The sequence below is a fragment of the Pungitius pungitius genome, chromosome 6, assembly GCF_949316345.1.
Source record: "Pungitius pungitius chromosome 6, fPunPun2.1, whole genome shotgun sequence".
NCBI classification, from domain to species: domain Eukaryota; kingdom Metazoa; phylum Chordata; class Actinopteri; order Perciformes; family Gasterosteidae; genus Pungitius; species Pungitius pungitius.
Genome location: NC_084905.1, coordinates 17,891,206 through 17,897,282, shown reverse-complemented (window position 1 = coordinate 17,897,282; position 6,077 = coordinate 17,891,206). Strand labels below are relative to the sequence as shown.

Genomic DNA, 6,077 nt, shown 5'->3' with positions numbered 1-6,077 from the left:
GGCGCTGACGTAGCCGTCGGAGGGGAGAGCGGGAGAGATGAGCACGGGTGGCGCTCCCCATCCTTTTTGCTGTAATGTGGGTTGTGACAGATGGTGAAGGGGAGTGTTGGAGCAGGCCACATAAGGCTCCACCGCCTGGAGACACGGGTCTCTGCCTCCTTTTGCTTTCTCTTTCTCTCCGTGTCCTGGTTCCGTCTCTCTGACCTATATCCGACCGACCGTCACGCCCGGCTCCTCTTTCCTTACCTTGTCCTGGACTTCCTTGTGCATCTTCTTCCGTTCTAAAGCTCTCGACTTTCTAGTAAGCCACGGTGACCATGAAATGGGATGTGCAGCCACGAGACTGTTACATATACATTCATGGTCCACCAGAGAATGGACCATGGTGACGTTTGTGATGATCCTAAAGTGCAACCGGGGATGTGGGTGTCTCAACTACTGGATAGCTTTGATCAATACTAGGTACAAATGCACATGATGCAGATGGAATAAACCCTTCTGAACTGCTAAATAGATGTCACAATAAGGACACATATTGTTGTCACCTATAGGAACGTTAACATTGGTTGTTATTCCAATTAGCACCATCACAGGGACACATTTTACTAGGCAAAACATGTTCAAAACTACAAGATTCAGCCTTAATCCTACTTCCTGTTTATGGCCAATTAGAAGATGATGAGATGATGAAATTGTATTGCATTGCCATTCCGAGCTCAAAGCACCACTGTGCTGCCTCAGAAGTACCCCAGCATGAACACTCTGAGTCTTGTTTTTCTCAAATCCTCACTCTATCAAAACCTTCCACTTTCAGTGGGCAGCGTATTCTGTATTCTCATCTCACAAACTGTTTCCAAGCTCATCCTAAACATGTCTGGTGGTCTCTCTCCAGCCCCACATCCCGATTTCCATCTCTGTTCTCTTCTTCTCCGCTTGAAACCCTTATTTGTTTTTCATTTTATCGTGACTTGACGGTGGATGGCCTGAGTGCCTACACACCCGCGCACACTGTGTAAGGCAGAAGAAACTCTCAGGAAGGACCACATTAGTTCAAAAGGGGGACGACAGACAGACACACACACACACACAATTCAGACACTCAGAATCTAATTTGAATTTTAGACCAAAGCTGTTGTTTTAGGGGCCTGGTATCTTCCCTAGCATCAGTCCTATTGAGACATCAATTATTCAGGTAGAGTTGTCTGTGCATGACACAGATGTGTCGGCTAAGAGGACATAAAACAACAATCTCTCCTCTCGAATGATGTTCCTTGTTTCATGTTTTCTGTCAAAGTTTGCATCAGTTTGTTTCATGTAATTACAAGTTAGCAAAACAAATGTTTTTGTTTCACATTTAAATACTCACATGATTAATCCGATTCCCAGAGGAACTTTAATCATTTTATGAATTTAACATCCGCACAGCTGTGGGTTCCGCATGCATCTGGTTTGTGTGCATGGGGGAGGTCGGATAAACTTGTTGTTTTCTGGAGGCACCCAAATGCACGGTGTAGCAATAATTACCCACAAGCCCTTGAGGCAATGGTGGCCAACTAAATCGTCCCTTGAGTGGAAATCTACTCTCTCGTGTTAAATGAATGATTGTTCTGTTTCACTGCCAGAATGACTATTTTGAGTGTGGACATGACAGGGCCTGTCAGTGTGGAGCCAGCTGTTCAATCACAACTGCTGTCAAAACGAATTATTCCCGGAACTGATGGCTGAAACAGAGCAAAGGTATTAAAACGGTATATGTGAGAGGAACTTAAATTCCAGATGTTTTACAAACTATAATACACTAATCTTCAATACAGTTTAGTTTAGATAGTTTCTCAAAGCTCAACAAAGTCATGTCCTTGATGGCTCCTCACTTGAGAAGTTATTTAAGATCTGCCTAATAACATTTTCATACTTTTTGATGCTGGTTTGATGGTCGCCTTCACAGCAGAGTGATCTGCATTAACGCATGAACCGGAGGAGGAGAAGCAGTGCACATCTCCTCACAGCTAGAGGGCCACCTACACAGCCATCTGACCTTCAAGGAGAGAGGATCCACTGCCAACTCCTACCGCTACGCCTTCATCTTCGTCCAGGTTTGACAAAGGTTTCTCTACAATTTTAAAGTTTAAGCAGCGTTTTTTTTCACATTTAATAGTGCGGAGTGACCTTAAGAGGTGCACCATTAGCGGAGCGCTAGCTGTTTCGTGCCGTGTTATTTCTGGAGAGAAAGAGTGGAGATAATGTCAACAGGTCCAGGAGGTGACACTCTATACACGTACGGTAAAAGTTACACATGGCCGACGCTTTATAGAGCAGGAAAAAAAATAAATCGCGCCAAAAGAAGAACCTCACTGACTCGCCCAAACAATTGAGCCCGCATGCAGCATCGCAGCGTGTTACCAGGCAACAAATCAGCAAGCATCCTTTGCTTCCAATTTACCCCTCGCTGGCAGTCTGCCTCCACTGTATTTCTTTCCCAGAGAAACACAGTGCAGTAAACGAAACCAACTGCTCCATGTAGTCAAAATAGTAGAGACCTGCAGCATTTTGGGGAAAAGTAGAGCACTGAAGCTTTTGTTGGAAAAGGTTGGCACCTTTTGAAAATTCACACCTGCGCTGGGAGGATTCGATATTCCTTTTGCCAACACACACTCCACGAGAAGAAATGAAAAAAGCATTTTTGGAAAAGGCATTTATTCACTTTCTTGCTGGGTGTTAGATGGAAAAATCGATGAAGTCTATTCATGGACTATTTCTTGGCCGCGCAGGGACTTCCCAGACTCGTCTCTGCTGGTTGCCTGGCAACCTCCGTCTGGCCCGTATCCCACTGTAAAACCTCCTAATGTCACTAATACACGTCGTTTGTACAGATTAAACAAACAAGACATAACACCCTAATTATTGTGCCCTGTGGCCGATTAGTCGTCTGTGGACGGAAACCAGTTTAGCTACACACCAATTTTCTGTCTGTGTATTAAAACTAATCAGCCCTACTTTCATCTGACAGCCTACACGACGCGCAAAGCAGCAGGCGCTAAGTGGTGTATCTTCTAAACGGACGCAAATGGCGACAGTGGATGAGTTGTATGACCATCAATAAAATGAAATACAAACAATATACAAACACATATCAGACCGCCATCCGTCATACCAATGTCATTGTAATATTCACAGAAAGAATCCCCGGGATGAGTTGAAAACAGTCTCTGAGCTCTAATGGCCCTAGATTAATTTGCCCAACGTCTACGACTCAAACCTCGTGGTCATTAGGATTTATGTGGATCCGCGAGAAGGAGAAACCCAGAAATAGCTACAGCTGAAAGAAACGTGACGTCCGGGCAGGTTTTTCATTAATCCTGTCCTATTGTGGGCCATGAGAAAGGGAGCAGTCAGTCACTGCCTGTCCCTTAACGCATCCAGACAGGCAGATGTTATTGTGGTTCCACCACCTCCGGGGCTGCAGGGGGCAGAGCTGCACTCTGAATGCCTGTTGGCAACCTGACATACTTCTTTTCTTGGGTTTTGATTGTTATTTCACTCAATGAGTCAAACAACGGTGCAAAAGCTGAACTATCACTGATTTGATGCAGGCAACTACATTCTCATTGGACATCAAACGGAGAAGAGTCTTACCTCCATAGAAGTTGGGTACCTCCTCATGCATTGATGCATCTGTAACAGTTAACAAGGGAAACAATATCAACACGTTGGAACTCCTATAAATATAAGTATATAATAGAAATATGACGGCTGATACCCATATTGTAAATACAGGTGTGTTTATCTGGCTTGGCACAGGAAATATAAAAATGGATCAAAACAAACTATCATCGTCAGTGAGAAGGTGCGGGTCATAGATTTACTTCTTGCGGCTCAGAATGTGATGAATAGCTGGAAATGTGCTTTGAATTAAAAGACCTTTGTGCCTTTCATAGGTCTGATTACTCGGGGAGTTTAGAAGCTGCAATGTGGGGATATGAGAAGCATTGCATTGACAAACCTTTTAATATCTAATGATTGTGGATGTCGCACAAGGTTTGAAAGGAGCATTCTCTGAAAAGTAAAATGCGACTCCTGTTGATATTTTACTCATTGAAAGGGCTGATTTTAAGGGTTGAGATTCAGAGATGGGTTGCTTTCATCCGACAGCAACCCATCTCTGATGTATCTCAGAATAAACATTTTGCCAATTAAGCTAGCTTATTCCCTTTCATCTGAACGTGCTACTGACCTGCAGGGGAGAGAGAGAGGACCAGGAGATGGAGGAGCAGGGTGAGGTGCAGCATGATGTTGAAGTGAGGACCACCAGGTGGGGTAACGGTTAGAAGCTCAGCTGAGGGAACATTAGCAGGACTGCCTGGCTTTCCTTTAGGAGAGGAAAGAAAATAGACAGAAATCTATAAGAACACAGAAAAACTCTTCAAAGTCTTACATTTTTGAATAATGGATCATTTTACTGTAGTGTGTAAAATTTCCCCAGAAAACGAAGGGTGAAATCGTCAATACCTTCATTAATTCATTCATTAGGAGATATGTTGCGAAATAGCTTCACTGTATATAAAAAGCAGAAACCACGTGGTGTCACATGACAGGCGTCAGCAGCCGCTCGCTGCCTTGACGTGTCACAGCATCGTTACCGTCTCTCTGCTTCCTGTCAGCCTTCAAGGAACATGCCCCTTGAAAGGTCGACGCCTGATGATTGACATTCCCACCGATGCCAGGAAGAAAAAAAAAAAACCAGAGCGCTGGTTTAGCTGAGGAGGCACCTCGCTGTTTCTCACTGGCCCCCGAGATGATAGAAGGGCCGGTGTGGCCCCCCAGCTCTCGGCCTGACGCCCAGTAACACAACGTGACTTAAAGGGCACCGACAGGCGGGAGGAAGAATTTCTTTAATGAAATCAAATTGCCATTGACTGCATTGCCTCTGTAAGATTCATTTAGTTTGGAATTAGAAAACTTTGGCAGGAATGGAAAAGTGAGCTTTCAGCACGTATGAGAGAAAACTACAAGGTCTTTAAATAAAGGCCAATGCAATCCCAATGAGCCAAATTAACTAAATGAATCATTTTTAACTGACAAAATTAACAGCTAATCAACAGTTAATCAAACAAAGAACATTTAGATTCAACAAATGTCAGCCTGTTTGTTGCATCATCATTATCAAATCCCTTGACATTTAAAGCGCTGACAGGGAAACAAGGAAGTACAATCTCATTTGTACCATCATTTGTATAGAGTGTCAGTTGTACTTTAAATGTTGCTGCAATGGGAGCTTTGTGTCAAGACTCACAACCAAATCTAACACCTTCAATATATTCATTTACTGGTCTTACAGCTCTGAGCGTCAGTTCAATATTGTCCATTCGTTCCCAGATGGCGGTGGACCGGTGTGTGTCGATTGGAGTGTAATTGAACATGAGGCCGACACTATTGATTCTTTGTGCACAGCCTGAGGTGTCAGCCGGTGGAGCCTCGCAGTGTGACAGCAGGATTGAGATCTCAACGTTCACCAGACAAATGGAGACTTGACAGAAAAGAGAGTTGGAGTAATATTCCGGGCCTCACGCGACACAAACATAACCAAATATCCAAAACACATGCACCCTGATACGCACACACAAATGAATTGGGATGAACTACACCACACACACACACACACATTAAGCTGGACATAATGTCTGAGCTGTACAGCTGCAGGAAAGCCATACAGAGGGGAATTCATCTTCACGCCGGCCTGTATCCTAGCAACGCATTTCAAAAGGAGCAGTTTAGTGCGCTACGGGTGGTTAGTGCGGGTGGGGGGGGGGTAGGGGGGCGGGGGTTTAGTGACCGGCAATAAAACTATGCAAACCCTCATTTTCATCTGGAACAAGGCGGAACAAAGACATATCTGGTTCCCTGCTCATCTATTCCACTTATTCGTGTCTTAAACTCAAACATAGACCCGATCAAATAAGTTCATTAAAACTCCCTCATGCCTTACTGCTCTCTGTGGACCTTTTCTGCAGCGCTATATCGAGACTCAAAGTACATCCATAACTCATAAATACTGAATGATCTTAATAGATGCATTCAGG

General features: G+C 44.1%; 1 long non-coding RNA gene across 1 annotated transcript in view; it reads right to left on the bottom strand.

Moving 5' to 3' along the window:
* Window positions 1-3,624: 3,624 nt before the first annotated feature.
* The window catches only part of LOC134131222 (uncharacterized), a 30,068-nt gene continuing 27,615 nt past the window's right edge, over window positions 3,625-6,077 (bottom strand). The window contains exons 2-3 of the long non-coding RNA XR_009956619.1: window positions 4,232-4,366; window positions 3,625-3,672 (exon numbers count right to left, since the gene is read on the bottom strand). This is a non-coding gene — a long non-coding RNA (uncharacterized LOC134131222). The remainder of the gene's footprint in view (window positions 3,673-4,231; window positions 4,367-6,077) is intronic.